The sequence below is a fragment of the Octodon degus genome, unplaced genomic scaffold, assembly GCF_000260255.1.
Source record: "Octodon degus isolate 3935 unplaced genomic scaffold, OctDeg1.0 scaffold00011, whole genome shotgun sequence".
In the NCBI taxonomy this organism is placed as follows: domain Eukaryota; kingdom Metazoa; phylum Chordata; class Mammalia; order Rodentia; family Octodontidae; genus Octodon; species Octodon degus.
The window spans coordinates 5,549,842-5,573,103 of record NW_004524587.1 but is presented as its reverse complement, the minus strand read 5'-3'; positions in this window follow the sequence as shown (position 1 = coordinate 5,573,103).

The window sequence follows — 23,262 nt, the reverse complement described above, 5'->3', positions numbered from 1 at the left end:
TTCCAAACAAATTCTGCTCTGAGAGAACATTTTTAAATCAAATTTATTCATAATCCAACAGAGTGAGTCTTACACAGTTCACCTATGAGTTGTAAAGTCCATCTGTGAAAGTTCGAAACTCAAACATTTATAAGTTGAGGACTTACTACATGTGCTTGAAATAGTTGTTTTATGAATTTACCACTTTACTGAGGTGCAATGGGCTGTGCTGGGAAGAGTGGCACAGTGAACTCCTAGTGTAGTATATGGATGGTTGTTGTCATGGGCATTTTATTTAGAAACGTTCAGAAATACTTTTCAACAGACATTTTCAAACACCAGTGTTTGAATTGTAACATCAAATGTTAAAGTTAGGTTTTGCTCACTTTGAAAGGAAAAATCTCAGGAAGCAATGTAAATTTCAACTACATGCAAATAAAATTACAGAGCTTTACAAGACTCTGTGATTGACACTGAAAATCTTTCTTAAATGAAAAATGAATTTCCCAGTTAATCCAATATCCTGAAATGAAATAATTTAGCCTTAAGATTACATTGTACTTTGGCCATGTTGAGATTTTTAAAAAAAGTTTAAAAATTCTTGAAAAATAATGATTTGCCTATAGTTCTAATGTACAACAAAGTGTCTTTCTAGCAATTGTTGTTCTCTTAAATTGTTTTGCTTTGGGGTCATGTTTCAACATTGAAATTTCTTCAGTGAGTTCTAAAGCTATAGATATCTGACTGAGTACTTTAGTTAGGTATATATGTATATACGTATGTTTGTATGTGTATATTTATATTTATTTGACTTCTAGAATAGCTCTTCCATGCTTTAAATTTATGATTCGACTCTCCAAGTACTAACCACTCCAGTCTTCTGCTTCCCAATTGACTTTTGAAGGATAAAGTTTTGACTAAAATATCTTCTACCAGGATTGCCACATACATGGAACCTAGAGCTACAGCGTCATGTAACGATAAAGAATATACACAAAAAAGTCATTGTAGTATACTGCTACGCCTTCAGTTGGTATTTGAAAGAGGAAGAGTATGTGGTGTGTTTTTCCACCCATGCTATGAATGTTTGTCATGGTTTATGAAAAGTAGTACTTTGGTAATAAAATTGGGGAAAAACAAGAGGTAAAAATGAGTCTATTTATGTTACAGTTAATGAGTCATTCCAATGTAATAATTGGAAAAGTGAGTGAAGCCTGAAAACATTTGGCATTTTAAGTAGTTAAAAATTAGTAGCTATAAAATTTTTTAATGCCATAAGTGTTTAATAGCATAGTGATGAAATTTATCTCTAAGGTTTTTAAATCACAAAGGAAAAAAGTGGTATGATATGTATCATAGCTGCGGTGCTAATTACTTTTTCTTATTAACTACTTCTCATTACTTAGCAGTGCTCTGGAATAGGACATTATGTGCTCCTAAATTGTAAAAGACATATTTGTTTCTGTAACCACTTTCCCCCCACTGGCAATTATGATACTTACAAATGGGGTCACAGGTTGATACTAGTTTAGAAGCAGTATTTAAATATATAAACTTACCTGCCCTCCGAAATTACCTTTATTGTGTAATTGTTAGACCAACTATAACCTGCAATTTCATTACTTGACTTACTCTGCAGTTGTAACCTACAGAAAAAAAATTTTTAAAATGTCCTTTGTATAAGAACACTGATAAACTCTCCCAGGAGCTGCTCGTAATCCTTGAGGTTAGTAGTTGCCTGGATGGCCTCCAACAGACATTTGATTCTTTGACTCATAACAAAGATCTCCACACTTTCCTATCGCTAGAAACCAGTTGACTTCCAGACCCAATAGAGGGATTTCTTGGAGAAACTGAAAGAGTGAAATCTGTAGGCTAATGGCGTTGCTCTAAAAGATTATGGCTGTGTGGATATGTCACATACATAAAACCAAGCCTTTTAAAATCTGTTAACGAGCAGATAAGCAAGAAGGAGAAAGGAGCTAAATTTAAAATGATCTTTAAGGGAATTGAGTAGCAGAGCTAATATCGGAGTTTGTGTATGTGTATGCGCATGTGCGTGTACACGCATCCTGCAAGATATTTGATGTGGGAATTGGGAATGGAATGCATTGGCAAGGGAAATGGGAAAGATTGCCCCTAGGTGGGGCATTTTGAATTAAGTAGTACCGGACTCTATAAGGAATTGTTTCTTATTTGGTGTCCACATACTGGTCTCCAGTATGATATATATATATATATCTTTGTGTGTGAGTATTACACAGTATATACCTACAGTGGACATCAAACAATACCCTACAAATAGATAGAATTTTATTTGTAATTTGAAAATATCTTTGGATCACCAAAATCCTCTAAAACAAACAAACAAAATGCATGAAGGGTTAAGAATTTATAAGTTATCTTTTGGGATTCAGCTGAAATTCATCCCAAACATTAGAAACAATATTGCCCTTCTCTGATCTCAAAGTTTGTTTTTGTTTTTTTTTCTAGGAATAGGCTTTGAAGACCATAGATCCCTCAAATGGAGTTCAACTCTTCATGAGTTCTTGGGTGCTAGTCTTTATGAACGTGACAGGAATGCAAACCGTGGCAGATAAGATTTAGGCTTAAAAGTCAGAAGGCAAACTAAAGCATAGCTGGACTCTGGAAGACAACGCAGGAAAGTAGTGCTGGAGCCTAGAGAAGGACATTATTGACAGAGTTTAACATTTTTCACATCATTCACTTTTATCTCCCAATTCTGGCTGATTTTAAACAAAAAATTTATCTCTGAGGGAGAGAGCTGCATGAAAGCTTAGTGATCCTCATAATTAAGGATTTACAATACATATTTACATTTGCCATGTTTTAGATGTTTAGGACTTAATTAAAAGAACATTGTTAAAATAAAAGCAATTCCGTCTAAATTGGTGGTGAGGGAATTCGGCACAAGGTTATAAAGTGGCTCAATTAGGTCCCTTTGTTCCATACTACGCATGATTTCTGTGCTTATTTGAACTGTTATATTTTAGTACATACATTTGATTACAATCCTGCTAGAGAAAACTTCATGTTTCTCAAAAAAAATCACAGCGCTGCCTCTTAAGTATCAGAAAATGTGTACCTTTCCAACAAACAAACAAACAAACAAACAAAAAACCAAAACGCAAAATAGAGACAACTTTTAATAAAAAAGAGTTAGAATACATTTAAAAAATGCAGAGAGCAAACTCTGGAGATAGAATTTGGTTTCTTAAGCATGTAGCATGCCTTATCACAAAATGAAACATGATAAAGCATAACATTTCATAATCAAATACAGCATCTATTAAAGGCATCGGAAGGGTTGGCTAATAAAAATATGATGAAGGATTTCAGGTACTAAAAATAAAATTATGCCTATAATAATCTGCTCGGGTTAACATGTAAAACTAAGATTAAATTCATTTTTTTTGCTGGGCCTCCTTGCAAATGACCACATCCATTTCTCAGAAGCCTTGTTATATGCTTGCCTATGGAATGGCTTTTTTATGTATGTATGTATAATTGTGACATAAAATAGATTAGCACGGGGACGATGTATGTAGTGTCATTAATCACAGAAACATTCTGGAGGGAAGATTTCAGGAAGTGCTCTGTTTTTCTGAGTTAGCAAAATCGAGCCTCCTGTGATCATTTTCCTCTTTCATTTTCCTGGATGTGAGGATGATCCGGCTGTGACATCTGTCACGTTGGCGATCGCCAGGGTTGATTTGGCTGATCTGGCTGGTGAGGCAGCTGTCCCCTCTTCTTTCCTGGTTGCTTCCTGCGACTCCCACCGCCTCCCTCCTCGATAATGCAATATTTAAAAAAAAAAAAAAAAACATTTGATCGATGTAAATGGTTTTAAAAACCAAGCAGCTATAGTTCATGCTGAGGTGTTTTCAGGTGTTTGAATTCAGGCTTATTAGTATAGCAGCCACAAGTCTTCTCTGTATTTGGTGATCTTGCTTTAGTTTGCTGTTACTGCTCTCTTCCCCTCAAAACCCTGGGACTCTGCTGCCCTCTGCTCTCTGTCTCTTAGACTTTGCCTTTAGTTGTCCTTTTTACTTGACCCAGAGCACCCTCAGTCACCGCTCTGCAAATCCCTCCAAATTCCTCCGCTTAAGAAGAACTTTTTGAGGCAAGCCACACGCCCTCGTTCCCCGTGAGCACCCGCCTCACCTGTCATCCTTTTGCAGCAATCCCATCCCCCTGGGTATGCTTGCCTATTCCTGCCCTGATCAGAGAACATCAAAACTGATTTTTTAAAAAAAGTCTGCTTTGTAAAAGGGTAAAATCTCTGATAGGCAAAGGTAGTTTTGCAAACATTTCTGTGTCCATACCACCTTGAATGGTTGCCTGGAATAAAGAGGCTTTTTCAATAAATGTGGGAAAAAATACATCCATGGTTGGTCTGTGTTTGTTGTTCTCGTAAAAACAGCAAAATCTAAGGAGAGGAACAGTTAACTTGGAATAGCACCTGTTATTTTAATGATTAAAAGGTCATTTTTGTTTAAGAGAACATTCATTTCTGCTACCCTCTTAACTTTGACTTTATATTCACCTCTATTTTACTAAGCTGAATACTTTATTCTAGCTTATTATAATCTGTTAGAAGGCATACTCTCCTTTCTGACCTATTCTTTCTGCTTCTCCTTTACTCTTTCCTCTTCTCCCTACTCATTTTTTTTATTTATACACATGCAATTTTGTAGCCTTTAGGTCCAGTCATGTTACACTGAGGACTCTAAATGCACAGGCAAATGAAAAATGTACCACGAATGTAACATAATTGTGGCACAGTATCTGCCTTTAATCCCAACCTGCTGGGAGGCTGAGGCAGGAGGATTAACAGTTCAAGTCTAGTTTGGATATTCTGGTGATTTAATGAAACCCTGCCAAAAAAGAAAAGGAGATAGGGATGTAGCTCCGTGTGAAGGCCTTGTGTTTGTTTCAAGCACAAAACAAAAATAAATGAAGAAAAACTATAATGTATTCTTCACATTTCTGGAAGAAACTTTCAATTCCTTCATTCACTTTGGATTTCAGATATTCTGTATTGAACTTTACTTTCCATTTTTTGATTTGAAAACCTCTCTTCTTTACAAAGGGTAGAAAAATATTAAATTACTCTTCTACCTTTTTGCTTGTTAGAGTGTACCTATAACTTCCTTGCTCTTCTTGTGTCAAAAAATTTCTGAAAGATGTTTCTTTTCATTGCTTTGAGTGATTTTCACCAGCGTCAATGTGTCCTGAGCTTTTATTTTCTTCTTTTAATTGCATGCCATTTTTAAAAATGATTTTCTTGTAAAACTGTCATTTCTTTTTGCATTCCCCTCACGTTTTCTCTCTTCTCATAGTACACATTTGTGATTTTCATTGCCAGGATTTTACAGTTCATAGCTTTCCCCACATGTTGACATATGCTATCATTAATAATGACCGATATCCCTTTGCGTTGGGCTCTGTGGATGCTGAGGTGGTGGGCTGTACTGTTTCCCATTTTCTTCTCACACAGGTCTCTGAAGCAGGTGTTATGATGCCTCTTTTATGAACTAGGAAACTAAAATTCATCTGTGATTGGAGGTGCTGAGTAGGGCTGAACAAAACTGAGACTTAAGACTCCAGTCCAGTAGCTCCAAACCCATAGCTCTTGAAATGCGAGGTAGCATCTTCCTAGGACCCCTTGAAATCACCACTCGTGTGTACTAGAACTTTCACTGGCTCATCCTTTTGTGAAGAAAAATATTTTTTTATTTTTAATGGGCGAATAATTGTACATATTTATGGGGTGCAGTGTGACATTTTGATACAGGTACACAATGCATTGCTATCTGATCAGAGTAATAGGCGTAACCATCTCGAATATCTATCTTTGTGTGTGTGTGTGTGTGTGTGTGTGTGTGTGTGTGTGTGTGTATGTTGATCCATTTTATTGAATATTTGGAAATGATGCAATTAATTGTTGTCAGTCATGGTTGCTATACCGTGCCGTAGAGCATTAAAAGTTCTTTTTGTTGTTCAGATGTACCTCTGGACCCAGTAACCATCTTCCTTCTATCCCACATAGACTCCTTTATTTTTCTAAAAACCAGCTTTTTAGTTTTTACATATAAGAGAGAACAGGTGGTATTTGTCTTTCTGTGGTGCGATAAATTCTAAGATGCTGCTGCTGCTTTCTTCTAAGGATTCTGTCACTGGTGTTTTAACAATGAGCTCTTTCTTACTGTCAAGGTGAAATGTCAGGTGCTCATTCAGTGTAGATAACTGTGAAATTTGCTCCTCTGGAAAAAAATTCTCTACCAACCTCCTTGCTTCCAATACCCAAGATTCATTTATCCCCTCTCCATTCTTTCTTTGAGTGTCTCCTAGAAGTGGATATTAGGAGGCAAAACAGCCCATATCCCCCTGTCCACTTACAGCTGTGGCTGTCCGAGGCCCTCTGGCTGTTCTGTTTTCTACTTCCCCACGTTGTGGTGGTCAGGAACAGACTCCCTTGTCTGCTAGGGATGCCATACTGAACCTACCTCGCCCTCCATGGAGGGGCTTAATTTTCAAAATTCTACTTTTTCAACAGTTCCAGAGGTGGAAATCCAAGAGGAAGCTGCCATCAGCATTGGTTTCTGGGGAGCTCTGTCTTCTTGGCTCATGCAGGGTCAGCTCCTCATTGTGTCTGCATATGGCCTCTCTCTGGGCAGTGGAGAGGTAGGAGGACAGAGGGCGAGAAGCAGAAACAGGGAGAGGAGGGAAGACAGAAGGTTTGCCCACTGATGCCCTGTCCTATCTGGACACCAGTCCTACTGGATGAAGACCCCGCCTGTACAATATCATGTAACTGCAGTTAGCTCCTTGGAGGTTCTTGCCTAAATTCAGTCACCCTGGGAATCAGGGATTCCTTCTAGGATTCGTGGGCCCCCATGATGTCAAGGTGTTCTTACCTCAACAACTGTGGACGCAAGATAACTTTTCTTCTGGTGTTTGGGAGATATTTTACAAGTTCAACAGCAGATATACTGCTTTTCCTGATTGCAGTTTGTCAGTGAGTAACGTCTTCCTCCAGATGCATCCTTCCTGTACGGAACTGCTGTGATCCCTTCTGGTGCGTGTTTCCATCTGCTGCTCATGTAGGGCCACCACTGCCCTGTCCCTTCACTCCTGCTTTCTATATACACAGATGCTGAGTGGGTTGTCTGTGCCCAGGAGTTTCTAATACCCTTCGAGGTGTGCATCCCCATGATACCCCAGATGCCTTCCTATCAGGCTACAACAGCTTTATGTTTTTGAAACAAGTCATCTCCTTTGAGCGCATCATTCTGTTTCACATACTCCTTCCGACAGTCTTAGAGATTCACAGGATGATAATTTACTGCCCTTTGTTAAAATCACTGCTTTATTTATCGCTGACATTTCTATAGCTGTTATCACTCGTATTATTTTATCCCCTTCAAATTACTCTTTCCTCTATGTTGCTGAGCCCCAGATACAGTGTGATTTGTTCTGTGTGTTTCTTGCAAGCAGCCCTGCCCCCAAATTTGATCATGAGATTGTTTTCTTGGCCACCTTCGCACTTCCTAATCCATAAATCTCATAGCACACATCTTTGTTCTCCTTCTCCCTGTGATATATCCTATGCCTGTCCCCAAACAAACAAAACATGAATAAATCAATGATCATCATTCTCATATCTTTTTAACAGTCAATTTAAAATTTATCTGTGTTGAAATTTGCAGAATGCCCTCCAAGTAGGGGGAACAGGGACAGATGTTTGCCATACATTACTTTGCTCCATCTAAACGCAGCATCTGTTCCTGCCTTGTCTTTTTCTCACATGCGTGTTTCTCTATCCTCTCCACTGCATTTCTCTTGTGGCTAAATACTTTTCCTATCTGTCTTCTCAGAGGGTTCATAGCAAGTTCTGGAATGGATATGCTGTTATTTAAACATTCTTCTTTTTGAACCAGTTGGTTGTTCATTGATTTATTTTTGAATTCTCTTAGTCTGTCTGCTTCTGGTAGCACATGACTCCCTTAGGACTCATGTCATTCTCGAATATCTCAGTATCTCAAGCCATTTACAAATGTCAGTGTCATGAACTGCAGTGCTGTGGGTTATCTCACTTTGTCTTGCAAAAAATCCAGATTTCCTCAGGAAAGAAAAATTTAAAGCCACAACAGTCTCCTTCTACCTTTCTCCTTTCTGCTCAAGAATTTATAACACTTAAGGATGGTTCTCCGTCTCTTCCAGCAGTAGCCTTTGTTAAGACATGAATCAGAGGTGGTGGGTAAGGATTGTCACATTTGACAGATCTCAAGAGCGTATCTGTCACCCTCCAGGAAGTCCCTTCCCTCATCAATCGGTCCTGTCAGTTACACGCACAGCCATCTTTCCAGCCCTCAGTGGCATCACCAATCTTCCTACATGTGTCCCTCTCAGGAGCTCCCGCCCCTGACCCCTGACGGGCTGCTGCCAACACAAGTTTCCTGTTGTAACCATCAGCATGGAGTCTTCTCCAGAAGGTGTGAATCATATTTATGGCAAGAATCTCCTAACCACCACATCACTCCTTTGTTCTTACTGTATTTTTTGCCATTTTACTGTTATATTTTATGTTTGTAATAAATGACAATTACATTTGTTTTTGGCAATTAGTATATATGCCTCTGTTTCTCTCCCCTTATCCATTTTCTCCCCCGCCCCATCTCTTCTTCCTCTAACCTTCATTCTACAAATCTTGGTACTTACTTTGCTTTCTTCCAGCATCTTAGACTTCTCTGTCTTCATTGTTTAAAAAAATATCATTTTCCATCTTTTTGGGAAACATATGATTTGTTTAAGGGAACAGGCTGGTGCTGTTCAACACTTTGACTCCCTTTGCAACCAGGGAATCCCACGTGTATTTCATGAACATTAAAGTGAAAAAGAAAACATTTAGGATTTATAAAACTGAATGTGAAGGCTGTTTCCATCCCTAAACCTTCACCAGTACTATGTCTCCTGCAAAGTGGAGCTGCTTCTGCCTGATATTTAATAGGTCTTTGAGCAGTATGTTCCTCATTAATGCTAACCTTTTTCTTAAAAAAAAAATTGGAGATTACCAAATCCCTTTGTGCCTTACACTTTCTTAGACTGTCGACCTCTATGTGCCTTGTCCAGCTCCCTGTATAGCTTTGCCTGGGGAGCTTAATATTTCTTTCTTACTGCTCATAAGCAACAGACTACACCTTTAAATATTTGCTTTATTGAACAAAGCAACAGGATTACCATTTTAATAATTTTTCTTTAACAATATTTATGAGCTGATTTCCAGTTTTATTACTTTTATTCCTGTCTTTTTTGTGTGTACTTATCTTGCAAGTAAAGAAAATAGTTAAGAGGAAATGATTACGTAGGACAGTAATGAACTGGTCACAAAGTGAATCTCTTTATCATTTGCATAATAAATTTTTTATGGAGACTCCTGTGACTCTATACCTAAAGCATTCATTTAAAAAGAATTTTTGTGAAATAGTTTGTAGCTATTTGCTTGGAACTAATGAGAGATTGTTGAAAATAAATATATTTAGTCACACATATAATAATACTAGGCAAAATGGAAGGTGAAATTGCTTAGGAAATGCCTAAGCTTAGAGTGATACATCATTCCATCCTTAGAACAACAACAAAAAAATTGAAACAGGGTTTCACTTATGCTGACCAGATTGATTTTGAACACCTGTACTCAAATAACCCTCCAACAATAGCCTTCCAAGTATTGGGAAAAGAGGCAGGCTACCATGTTGGTTTGTTTGTTTTAACTGAAGATATGAGTAATATCCAGAAATGAGTGTAGAATTTTAGTGGAGTAGCTTTAATTCAGAGTTCTCAGTTTTTTCATATTTATTGGAGTCATTTCCTAAACACTTCACCCTTTAAAGCACAAGAAAGGCCCACAGCATAAGCTCATGTCTGTCTATCCAGTTGCTGTTTCAGGAGCTCTGCCTATTTTCTCAGTGAGTTTCTGGTCTTATATATAAAGATAAATAGATCTCAGAGGTTTTGGAAGAGGGTGATGCAGCTAAGGAAACTATCCATCCTTCATCCAGCCATCCACTCACTCAAACGCTGCACTAGCTATATGTGACTTTCTTGTTCTATTCAAGGTACAAAAGAAAAATCACACATGTGTCCCAAACTCTGCCACTCAGTGACCCCAAACCAAAGGGAGAAGACATAAAAGGGTGCATTAGAGTAACTCCAATAAAATGCAGACTGTGACACATGCACACAACGTTTTAACCTGTATTTTACATAGTAGCATTTGGTTGCTTTTGGTAAGCAATGCATTTCTTTTTTAACTTTTAAAAAGTATTTATTTATTATTATTTTTCAAGGTTAAGAGCAGAACATATTTATTAGGGGAAAGAAAGATTCTGTCTAAGAGAGAGACAGAAGGGGGGCCAAGTGGGTTGCCCATTTTTTTTTATTGTTTAAAGAGAGTATAAAATAGTGTTAAAACAGAAAAATTATAAGTGATACAGAATTTCACTTAACAAAGTAGTATGAACTTCACAGTATTAGTTGTAATGTGTAGTGTTGTCTTCCAACCAGTTATTCATATTACCAGATGTATGCATGAAAAATTAGAAGAAAGAAAGAAAAAAGAAACATGTAAGAAATTAAGAGAAAAAGGAGAAACAATTGAAAAAAGGAGACAAAAAATTCAGCATTATCTGCTCCTTTCCATAGACAGCAGAAATCCACAGAACAGTTGTCCAAACCATTTTATTTACATACACTGATAGATTTCTTTCCCCCTACCCTCTCTCCTGCCCTTCTCCTTGACTCAGTAGGTCTTTCCTTTTGAATAAGTTCGTTCTCTTTTCCCAGTATCTATTATACCCTTCAGATTTCATTTTCTTTTTCAGGTTTTCATACTAAGGAGACAATATGATGTTTGCATCAAGCAGTGCATTTCTTCACATTGCTTTTTTAAAAAATTAATAAATGACCAGTAACAGACCTAGAGTTGATTTTAGATAATTTTTAAATATTTTTTCACCTGAGAATGGATGGTTTGAAAATGTATCCCCAAGAATTACATCGGTTGAATATGTTCTGCGCTAAATGATCCCTGTAATCGCACGCTTTGTGACTGGTTATTCTTCAGTTGGCACTGATGGTTCAGAGAATTATGCCCAAGAAAGATACATTAGCCGGGATGGTGAGATAGCTCAGCAAACTAAGTGCCTGCTTAGGCATGTGCAGGGTTGGGGGTTTGATCCCTGGCATCACATGCTGCTCTGGCCCCACCCTTGAGTGTGCTGAGCCGGCCAGGAAGACTTGGTGTGGTGGCGCATGCCTGAAATCCCAGTACTGGGGAGGCTGAAAACAGGAAATTACTATGAGTCTGAGCTGTGTAGTGAGACCATATGCCAAAAACGTTAAAAAAATAATAATAAAAAAGAAAGATATATTGGTGAAATACCTTATAAGGATTTTTTTTTAATATTTATTTATTTATTTTGTGTGTATGTAGCCAGCTCAGCCCACCAGGGGGCGGGGCTGGCTGGCATGTGGTGCTGGGGGATCGAACCGCGGTCCCTGTGCTTTGCTTAGCTTGTTCCAAGTAGGTGCTTTAGACCACTGAGCCATCTCACCAGCCCCCTTATAAGGATTTTTAGTGAAATACTTTTTACATGCTCTGAATATATTTGGTGTTCTAGAAATAATTGCTCTTCAGCCATTTGTTTGGTTCATGATTGGGAACCCAGGCTAAGGCAAGAGGATTGAGAGTCCGAGCACAGCCTGGGAAACTAAGGAATTTAAGATGACCTTATTTAAAATGAAAAATATTTTCTGTGGGTGTAGCACACTGTGTTCAATTCCTAGTACTGCTGAAAATAAGAAAAACAATGAAAGAGTTAATTCCTCTTCATGAGGCGGTGCTATCGTCCATTCAGTCTATTAAAGTATTCCTATGTCTCGTAATTTCCAAGGCTTCTTGGATTTCCTCTTACTCTGTTCACATTATTCATTAAACAAATATTTAGTAAGCCTGTGCAGTGTGGTGCTTATGTCTTAGCATCAGTACCTTCTGACAGCTGTTGAGCATAGAAGTTTCGACTGACTCCCAGGTACAGAATGCTTTTGTGATTGTGTTTTATGCCTAAGGGTTTGTTTTCTTTTAAATCAAAATGTAAGGCATTGTTCAGGGTGCCCACAGGGGGCCCATTGTGATGACCAGCAAGCTGCTCAGCAGTTACAGTGACTGACTCTCACCCAGATGGTCTTGGGCTCACAGCTCAGCGTCACCACATCCTGGTTCTGAAGAAAAGCATGGCACAGTGTGAGAGCGTGATGAGAGAGAGGGACGCAAAGTATCCAGGCTGGCCATGGGCAGAGCCTCAGGTGTGAGCAGTGGGACCCCATGAAAGCTATTTCCTGAAGGCTGAATAGGAAGCCAGAAGGGGAGAGAAGCGGGAGAACACGCCAATCAGAAGGATGTCCACAAAAGCATGAAGTGTTTGAATGCACCCCAAGTAGCTCACAAGGCTGGGCCTCAGGTGAGGAATGGCAGGAGATGAGGATAACAGCTGTCACATGTGGGCCAGGTCACACTGTGCTGTGAAGAATCTCAAGGGATCATTGCTGTCATACATGTTACATGTGAATGACATTGATCAGATTTACACTTACTCTTGGCAGTGTTAGGATAGGAATGATGGGGAACAGGAAATACAATGGAAATTGCAACACAGAAAGGGTAATATTTTTGTTTCATGGGAACATGGAGGGCTGACATAATGTCATAGCTAATTGGAAGGAGAGACAGAAGAGATTGTGGAGTGGTCAGTTCTGGTTGGTGTTTTTTGTTTTTGTCTTATTACAATGCATTCATGTTTCTCAATGTGCAATTTTTTTTTGTATTGAGGGGCTTTCCTTATGAATAAGAGATTTTAAGTAAATTCATATTTTTAAAAATTCTCTGACTGATGAGATAGCTCAGTGGACTAAGTGCCTGCTTATGCAAGCACAGGGACTGGGGTTTGATCACTGGCACCTTATGCCACACTGGTTCTGCCCCTGGGTGCACTGAGCTGGCCAGCAAGACCTGGTGTGGTGGTGCACTCCAGTAATCTCAGTGCTGGGGAGGCATTACAAGTTCAAGCTGCATAGTGAGACCCTGTACCAAATACATTAAAAAAACTGTCTTCTTTTTTTAAAAAATGGTACAGGGTCTTCCTATGCAGCTCAGACTCATGGAGATCCTCTTGTCTCAGTCTCCACAGTGCTGGGATTACAGGCATGTGCCACCATGCCTGATTTCAGTAGGCCAGAAGTGATCCTGGGTTCTTGTGCTTGCCAGGCAGGTGCTTAGACCACCGAGCTATCTCCCCAGTCTCCAAAAGTTCTCCTCTTAAACTTTTTTATAAAGGAACATTTAAAAAATGTTTGGAGCCCATGTATGATAATGTATAAATGGACTATTTTAGGGAGACTCAAACTATGATAATGTTGAGCACAATGCTGCTTGAAATAAGGCCCAGAAAAAAAAAAAAAAAGTTTCTGGCACCTTGTGTTGCTGCACGTGAATGACGTCACTTTCTTTGGCAGGAACCAAAATTTATCCTGAATTAAAGGTTTCATGGAAGATGCTTCTCCATCCCTGAATACTGTGGTGTTTTGGCTCAGGTAGTAAGGATGAAATACTCTTCGCCTTATGACAAAATGCTAAATTACTATAATTGGGTTGTTTACACGCTCCAGGCCAAAACAATCATTGTTTCCATATTTATCACAGGCTACATGAGAGGAGACATTGATAGAATGGAGAAACAAAAGCCAATCAAAATTCTCCAATGTGCTCCTCAAGTTATGTTCAGTTTATTTAAAGAAACTTTTGCTGAGTGCTTGCCATATTGGGCTATGTTGTAGAAAACAAGTGTAGAAAGACATGTAGGCCCTGCTCTCGAAATAGAAATGAGAGAGAGAGAGAAGTGTGGAGAAAGAAAAAGGTACAGTTCGTCACGATGGTGCTAATTGAGCCATTTGGGGAAATATCACATCGTTCTGAATCCATTTCTGTTGTTGTATCTGGGGATTCAGTGGCCATTGGTGAATGCTACTGAATTATTGATCACCTTTGATACCACCATAGAATGGAGAAGAGCTGAGGTAATTGCCCCTCCAGAGAGCTTTAATTCTCCAGTGTTTTGGGTCATGTACCACAATCTTGTGAGATTTAAAACTGTGGCAGGAAACATTTGAGGCTTCCAGTTGCTCTCCAATGGCAACTGTTACATTTTTAAAATATGCCTCTGGACATATCCAGCTATGAAGAAAAACCCGGAAGGCTTTCCCCAACCAAGTTGTGAAGAAATAACCTTTACTAATTTATCAGTGAACTCGGAGAACTGATGAAAAATAAGAGGGAAAGTTCTTTTTTTTTTTTGTATAAAGCATTTTAGCCTTTTGTGCATCAGAATTTTAAGTATGGTCAATAATACGTGCAACTGGTTTTGAAAAATGCTGTTTTAATTAATGGTATCACTTAGCTGACTTTTCTTGACCACATAGATTCAGCATTTGTAAAATATTTATTTAACTTAAATTTTGTTTATAACCAGGAAGCATTTATTTAAAAATCTGTTAGGCAGCAATTTGAGCCCTACCAAGGTACATTACAAAGTACTTGAGGTATTGAATGAACTAAAATAAGGCAATCATTGATATTCAACCAGAATAATAAGTTTAATTTATTATATTGCAGCTCAAAGAAATAGAAAAGAAAGTATTATTTCAGATGTGCATATTATGCACTGATTTACAGAGAAAATTAAATCTTTAGCACTGGGGAACGAGATTGTAACTTGATTTGATTTGATTTTACTTAATTTGAATGTGTAACTTAAATTTCTCCCAAGATCACTAAAATGTAAATACTTCCAGGCCTTGAAATAACCCGTGATTTTAAAGAAATTGTCCACACTTACTGAATGAAAGAATCTCAAGAGTTATCATAATAGGCAATATCTCATTTTCTAATGGATGCATGTAAATATTCCACTGTTACTGGCAGCATGCTTTATCTAAGAACTTCAGATAAATTTCCCTTTTGGTTTTGGGAGCATCTGCAAGACAGAAAAAAAATGTGTGCTAACAACTTTTATTCTCTTTTGTATTTTCATACAATAAGATCTGATATATCAGATATGAAACCAGCAGCCGGACGTGGTCTCTGATTCTCTGTCCCTGCCTTCTATGCGTTAGAAGTGTTAGTTTTTTCTGATCTGTGATGGCCACGGGCACTAAGACATGCTTTGACTTCTCCACAGCTGGTACTCTTCTCTTCGTGTAGATGCAAACCACTGATCTTCCTTTTTTGAGGCCCTGCACCCACCCTTCCCATTCCTCCACTGTCACAGGCTTTTTTGCCACACTGTGGGGCTGAACATTTAGACAGGAGTACGAAATAGAGGCATAGAGCATTCCAGTGTTCTATCTTAATTACCGTGCAAGAGGGTCACTAGGTGCTGTAAAAACAGAGAAGACCCTTCAGCCTTAAGAGGGCAGCTGATGGTCTCTGCCTGGAGGCCGTTCTGAGCTGAAGTGCTCAGCTTTGGCACAGTGCAGCAAATATGTTAGTTTAATCAAAGTGTAATGGCCAGGCTTAACAATGTAATCAGCAGAAGGTGAGAGTCCGGGGGCATCCGCGGGGTGAGAGGAAGCAAGGGCGAAGATAGATGTATAATTAACAGGCCAGGTCTGTGGATGACAGTGCTATCATTTCCATGCCTCCGTGCCTGTGTGTGTGAGGTGGGGGTGGTGCCGGGAGGCAGCTGGGGCCCTGGCTCTCACCCCCTCACCACAGTCCACCAGAGTGTAGAAATTCATTAGCATCTGAAATGAAGGTCCAAAGCCAGAAAGGGCGGGGATACCATCCTGGAAGTAATCGAGGTAGGGGGTTGCAGGGCTCATATAAAATCCCTCAGAGGGGCTAGAGAGAGAGCACGGAGCATAAGCACCTGTCTGGCAAGCACAAGGACCCCAGTTTTATCTCTAGTACCGCATGTGGTGCTGGCCCAGGAACCCCAAGTGTGCTGTGCAGGCCTGAAACCGGGCGTGGTGGTGCCCACCTGTGATCCCAGCACTTGGGATGCTGAGACAGGAGGACTACTATGACTCCGAGCTGCAGAGCGAGACCCTGTACCAAATAAATAAAAATAAAAATGAAAAAAAGTTCTTCAAGAACCCAACTGGCTTCATGCTGCTGGCCAACTGGACCACAAACTATCTCCACACCACATTCGTCTCAAGGGGGAGATTTCCAGAGACCCCCAGTTCCTCCTTCATCCAGCCATAAGTAAAAAGCGATATGGTGCTGGGTAATTTCTTCCTTTCATCTCATTGTTCCTCTTGTGGTACTAGGGATTGAGTTTAGTGGTGCTCTCCCGTGCAGCTACAGCCCCAGCCATACTGTATTTTTTACTTTGAGGCAGGGTCTTACTCTGCTGCCCAGGGTGGCCTTGAAGTTATCATTTTCATGTCTCAGCCTCCCAGATGGCTGGGAGTACAGGTAGAGGTACTACCAGACCTGACCTGGTAGGCATTTAACGCCAATACTGCACTGAGTAGGAAAAGCTAGCACAGATGTGGTATTCAGATGAGGTTTGCGCTATGCCTTTTCCTCTTATTTCGATCTATTCTTTAGAATCACAAAAGTTTCTTTTAATAGTCTTTATTCACACGGACACTATAAATATTACAATTTCCATTCGCTGCAAAAGTATATGAAGTAATCTCTATGTCAGAATCCATTCTTTGCTATAAATCTTTCTAAATCTATAAATGGTTCTAAATGAGGGTAAATGAATAAATGGAAATGAAGAGAGGGATGGGGCCACCAGACTTTGGGTCAAACCTCAGGGACTCCCTGTCTAGCTTCCTACCAAGACACTTGCATTGCTCCTTAATAGTACACCCTCCCCCTGGCTGTCTGTAAGGTTAAACCACAGAGATTTTAAATTTTATTTATTACAATGTCATATTTTTCAAAAAGTAAGGCAACTATTTGTAGATGACTTCTGATGAATATTTACAGAAATCTCACTACAGAGAACATGTTTTATTGATGGCTGCTCTGTCCACTGAGGTTCTATTATGTAGTGTAACTTACCAATCCCGTGTCATGTCCACACAGAACCACGTCCTCAAATACTTGCTCAAGTGACTCCTTAAATTTCAGACAACAAAGCAGGAAAGTGGTCCCAGCAGCATTGCAGGGGACAAAGTAAAGATGTTGATAGAAAATAAAAATACACCTAAGCCCTTGAGCATGAAATGTACATTCTTCTATGTCAATGTTCTGTCTTGGAGATGGAGATATCGTCTTCCTAAATTGATACAAGGTTTTAACTGACTGACGCTCAGCACGCATGCATGTAACTTTTTCTTTTGAAAAAAATTAAAAGAAATTTTTGAAGAGAATAAAAATAGTAAAAAAAAAAAAGAAACACTAGAAATGATACAGAATTTCACTAAACAAAATGATAGGAATTCAACAATGGTTGTTACATTACACGTTGCTTTCTTCAAATTAATTGTTCAGATTACCAGGTATAAGCATGTAAAATTGGTCAAAAATTATAAAAGATTAAAAAGAACAGAGAGAGAAAAAACACTTAATCCCTAACTGCTTCTTTCAAAAGACTAGCGGAAATTAGCACTACGATGATCCAAGCTATCTTGCGTGTATACATGTACATTCCTTTCTCCCTTCTTTCTTTTCTCTTTTCCTTCATGCCAGTTGTTCCTTCCCTGTGAAGTTTCCTTCCCTTTCAAGCATCTGTTGTGCCTTTCAGATTTTGTTTATTCTTTCAGAGTTTACACTAGGGAGACATACACACCTTTTTATTCGCATTTTTCTCCACAGCACTCATGTTAAGATAGTACTGACACACTGGCATGGCTCTGTTGTGTCTAGCAAGGGAAGATGCTCTAAGGGATAGAAATGTGGGTCCCCACAATGACCCTCTGCCTCCCTTCAGTTCATTGTCCTCATTCTGGTGACAAATGGAGAGGCAGAGTTCTGAGCTTGAAACTGAGGATAGAGAGGAAAGTGAAAGTTTATGTAAACTGTGGCAAAAGAAGAGGAGGCAGAAGAAAAGCTACCTTAACACCTGAGTGGTGCTGCAAGATGAGGGCCATCCCACTTGGATGGCCAAGTATTACCCATATTTATAGGGCTAAACTGGTTTCCAAAAATAGTGGTTTCACTGTGTGGTGTGGTCTAAGCCAAACAGAGTCTTAGCCTTTGTCTCCAGTAAGGGGACAAGTTCAGTTAGGGAATTTTTAAATATGCAGCACTGAATAATGTTTTCATAAGCATACAGTAGGGTACATTTTTTAATCACATGGTACATGATAAGCAAGTGATGATTTTTACAATTGTCATCCACAGATAAGCATGATTTTATAATGTTTGTAGTCTGAGTTTTGCCCTGAGTTTTTGTTTCTGCCCCTCTAATCTGACCCTAGAGATTGATGCATCCTATGAAAAGCTTCAATGCTAAACATGGAGTCAATTTCCAAAATAGTAAACATTGCAGCATATGTCAGAGAAGTACTTGAGAGATTGGTCAACAGTGAGTGTGATTCAGCTTTCTATTTATAGGACGAAATATCTGACATAACAACTTGAAGGACAAGGGTTTATTTTGGCTCAGGGCTGCAGTCCATAGTTGGCTGCTCCAAAGAAGAGGTGGCAGGGAGGAAATGCATGGTGGAGAAACACTGCTCACTCTGTGGTACCCAGGAAGCAGGGAAGAACATCAGAGAAGAAAAACATGTGTCGATAATTGGCACCCAAGGTCATGCCCCCATAGCCCAGCTACACACAACTAGAAGCACGCTTCACTAATCCAGAATTTTTCAAGCCAATTGGGTTGACAATCAACATTAATCATCACATGCTAAGGGTGTCTCTCAGTCATTGGATAAACAAGAACACTATCAATTCAACAGCATTTTATAGGAATTAACACGAAAATAATAACTGACAGACACAGGAACAAAGTAAAAACTGCATTTCTAATTCTAGTAAAGTAAAAGTAGGAGAATTTTATTTAAAATGCAAAATAAATTTTTGAATTTTTGAATGCTGAATCTTGTCTTTTACATGGGAATTATCAGTTTTTCAAATGATGGCCCAAAGGCCAGAATGACATATGATACCTTCTGCTATGTCATTGGAAAACTTTGAAAAATATTTTAAGAAAGGATGTTAAGTTTTAAAGTCAAATAACAGCAATTCCAAGATTTATGTTTCTAAAAATTCATTTTGAGGCTAAAAGTAGATCAGGATGCAAAATAATTGAAACATTTGTTTTCCATTTCTAAATAATTTATGATTTGGAAATTCAAGATCAGGTACATATGTCTAAGATAACATTAATAATTAATGTGGTGGTGATGGAAAGTAATAGATGAACTCAACCTGGAAGCAAATGAGTAACCAGTGTTTGCCTTAGTTTAAAAGGTTGTTATTAGGATACAGCGAGTGTTACAACAGTTTTAAGAAGAGACAAAAGACTTAAAAGGACTGAGGATGTATTTGTCATTTTATTTGTGGCTTAGGGTCTCTCCCCAATTATAGGTTCATTAGGATTTTGATTAATTAACTCCATTTCCAAAACTCCTTTTGTCCAGATAAAAATATGCTCACAGAAGTGATATCCAAATATGTTCAAAAGTTTTTTCTGCCTTCAAGAGAAAGCAGTTAACAAGGTATGTACAAGAAAGGGATGGAGTCTTGGAAGTCATTTTAGAGTTCTGCCTACTGACGGGCTTACACATGCAGCTCTTTCTAGCGGGAAGGAGTCTAGGTCACAGTACTGTTATATTTAGGGAGCTCAGGTGTTGGGAGCAGGCTGGACATGATGGCGCTTCCTTGGTACAGAGCGTGGGGCTGTTGGAAGTGGGTGCAGGACTGTTCTGCAGTTGAGCTAACTTGCACCTGCTCAGCCCTTTTTAGCTGAGCTGCCAAAACAGTGCAAATGAACCTCCAAGGCCAGCCAAGCTTGTCTCTTTCTTGATTATGAAATCAAACACAATAATCTTAGCCAATGAAATGGAAACAGCTTCCATCTAATCTCATATGTTTCTGCTCAGAGAAGCGTATTGTTTCTAGTTGGCTTGATTTCTCCCTCCTTAGTGAGAAATAGCTGCTTATTAAAAATAGCTTTATGGACTCCTCTACTAAAATGTATGTATCTGCAGAAAATTCCTTATCACCGGGAAGCAACTCAGCCTTTATCTTTAAGTGTGAGATTTGGAGACACAAATAACAACTCTCAAAATAATTTAGTAATAAAATGGAGCATTTGTTCAGTGATGTCAAAACATCATCTAATATGACTAGAATAAGAATTGAATTGAGGCTTGCCCAATTTTCCCTGCAGGAATCGAAGCCTAAAACATGGCAATTTGAGTTAGGAAATATCAGTTAATGGAAATAGCACACACTTAGGAGGACATTGTTGCTGTAACTTCGTACACATGTGGTATAGTCAACACAGTGTGAATACTCTAAACATTCTACCTACATTATCAAAGGCATCAAACAGGAGATACTCACACTCTCTGAGTTTCCTTCCACCTTCTTTAGGAATGAGGATTCTTGGTTTCAGTGCTATATGTAGGTTCAAATTCTTCAGCAACCAACAATTCTAAAGCACAAGAGGCATGAGGAAAAATATGGCCTTTAGGAACATTCAAAATTGTTCCCTAACAGGTAAAGAATGGATCGCAATGACAATTTTACTTTCCTTTCGGCTAATAATTCTGTGAAACTCCCTTTAGTTTTGAGGGAAGAGTAGCAACATGGTCAGGAATGTTGAATAATTCCACCTGTCTCTTTCCCCTTTCTCCTCACATATCTTGTGAGAAACGTGCGAGTAAATTTTATTCAGCTTCAGCTCTTGAACTTTTTGAATTAATAATAATAAACACTTAAAGTAGCAATTATAAACACTTACCTAGTACTTACTATATCCCAGATACTAAGTGCTCTCTGCTGACTCCTTTAATTTGCAGAAGTCTCTGCTTGCCTTAGTATTATCATACTCTTAGTACTATTTAGAGATGAGGGAAGGCACTTCAAATAAAATCAGGTAGCAAATGAAAAAGACAGAATTTCAACCTCGGGATGATGACTGCAGAGGTTACATTGGTAATTATCATACTACATATAATTCTGGCTTCTGCCCAAAGGTGGCAGATAACATGATAATGACCTTCCAGAAACTTCCATCCCAGGGTGTGTAGACCCAGAGCACTAGTGAGGTGCTCTAAGAGGAGCTGCTGAAGCTCAGGAGAGACTTTTCAGTGGGAAGGAAGTGGATGGGCTCAGGAGGGGTGTCAGAGAGGAGGCTCTGAGGCTGAGCTGGAGCAGGGCTGGAGCTCAGAAAGGAGAGAATGTTTCTCCACTTTGCACATTGAAGTGAGGATTGGACTAATCTAAGGGATTTGGGGAATGATACAGTCTTATCTAGCTCAATGTATAATTTTACATGGGAATTCTGATGTTTAGCTTCAGGGACACACAAAACACAAGGTCTCATTATTATGTGTCTCATTGGATCAGTTTTGAAACCCATTTCTCCCAAATCAGTGGCCAATAATTTGAGCCACAAAACATACTAAAATTAATCCATTTCTTGATTCTATCACTGGGTAGCTGGTAAAGGCATAACAATGGTCTCCTAAGTACCACCTCATCTAATTCCTGGGATCTTTGCTTATGTTCTTGGTTATGGAAAAGGGACTAGGCAAGCATGACTAAATTAGGGACTTTGAGATGGTGAGGTTATCCTGGGTTTCCCAGGTTGGCTCAGTGTAATCACAAGGATCCTTATAGGTAAAAACAGGTGGCAGGAGAGTCAGAAATGTGATAATGGAAGGCGACGTTAAAATTGTAATAGCCTGATTTTTATTGCTGAAGCAAAATGCCTGACATATACAAGTAAAGAAGGAAATGTTTTATTGTTATAATTATTTTTTTCCCTGTATTTTAGGGAAGGGTCTGCAGGGTGTTTAGGGTCTCATTATTAGATCAGACTCATAGTGATTCTCCTGTTTACACCCTCCCAGGTGCTGGGATTACAGGCACGCATCACTACGCCCAGTTTCAATCATTGTCTCAGCATGACCCGAGGGCGGGGGCAGCATAGTAGGCCTGGGGATCGAACCCCCAACCCCTGTGTCTGCTTGCAGGTACTTTGATCTGCTGAGCTATTTGGCTATCATTATGATTATTTTTAGAAATGATTTATTTTTGACTCATAGTTTCAGAGGGTTCAGTTCATAGTCAAGCTGATTCCAGGGCAGAAACGTCATAGCAGAAGGGCATAGTGAACAAAAGCTGTTCAATTCACAGCACGCATGAAACAGAAAGCTCTAGAAGAGTCAGCAAAGAGATCCCTAGTCCATGTAAACCATGACCCCCCAGACATACTCAGAAGTGGGTTTTAGCAATCCCCAAGGCACTTCTCAAGACTTTCAAGATGAATCATAGCAAGAGTTATACAGGAGCCAAGGAGGACAAGCACCCTTCAAAAGCTAGAGAGGGAAGAAGAATTTTTCCCTAGAGACTCTAGAAAGAAAGTTACCCTCTTGACAGCTTGCTTTGAGCCCACTTAACCTGATTCTGGACTTCTAACATCTAGGACTATAAGATAACACATTTATGTGCTTTGAAGATACCACGTTTACAGCAATTTGTCACAGCCACAATTGTAAATGAATACTATAGACATTTATGCTTTTCTTCCTCACCTTGTGTTTCAGATGGGAAAAATGAACATTTGTCTATAGTAATTTATTCAAGTGTTCATACAAACCTACTAAAAAGGAAGAAAGAGGAATATAAACATGCTCTAGTTTTGCTCTGTGATTTTCTAGTTTAATTTTCATTTTATATATGTGAATTTTCTACATTAGAATAGACAGTTGAGTTTGTTTCATATAGATGATTGTGCTTTTTTCCCAAAGAACTAGATGTTAGATTTTTAATTTTTATTGTATTTTCTATTTGACTAGCTTTAATTTTTTTTTTTGGCTTTTTTTTTTTTTTTTTTTTTGGCTGGCTCACTCCACCCTGGAGGTGGGGCTGAAGCAGTATGTGGTGCCAGGGATCAAGCCGTGGTCCCTGAGCTTGCCTAAGCAGGCACTTTAGACCACTGAGCTATCTCACCAGCCCCACTAGCTCTAATTTTTGCTAAATCCTTCCTTCTACTGTCCTTA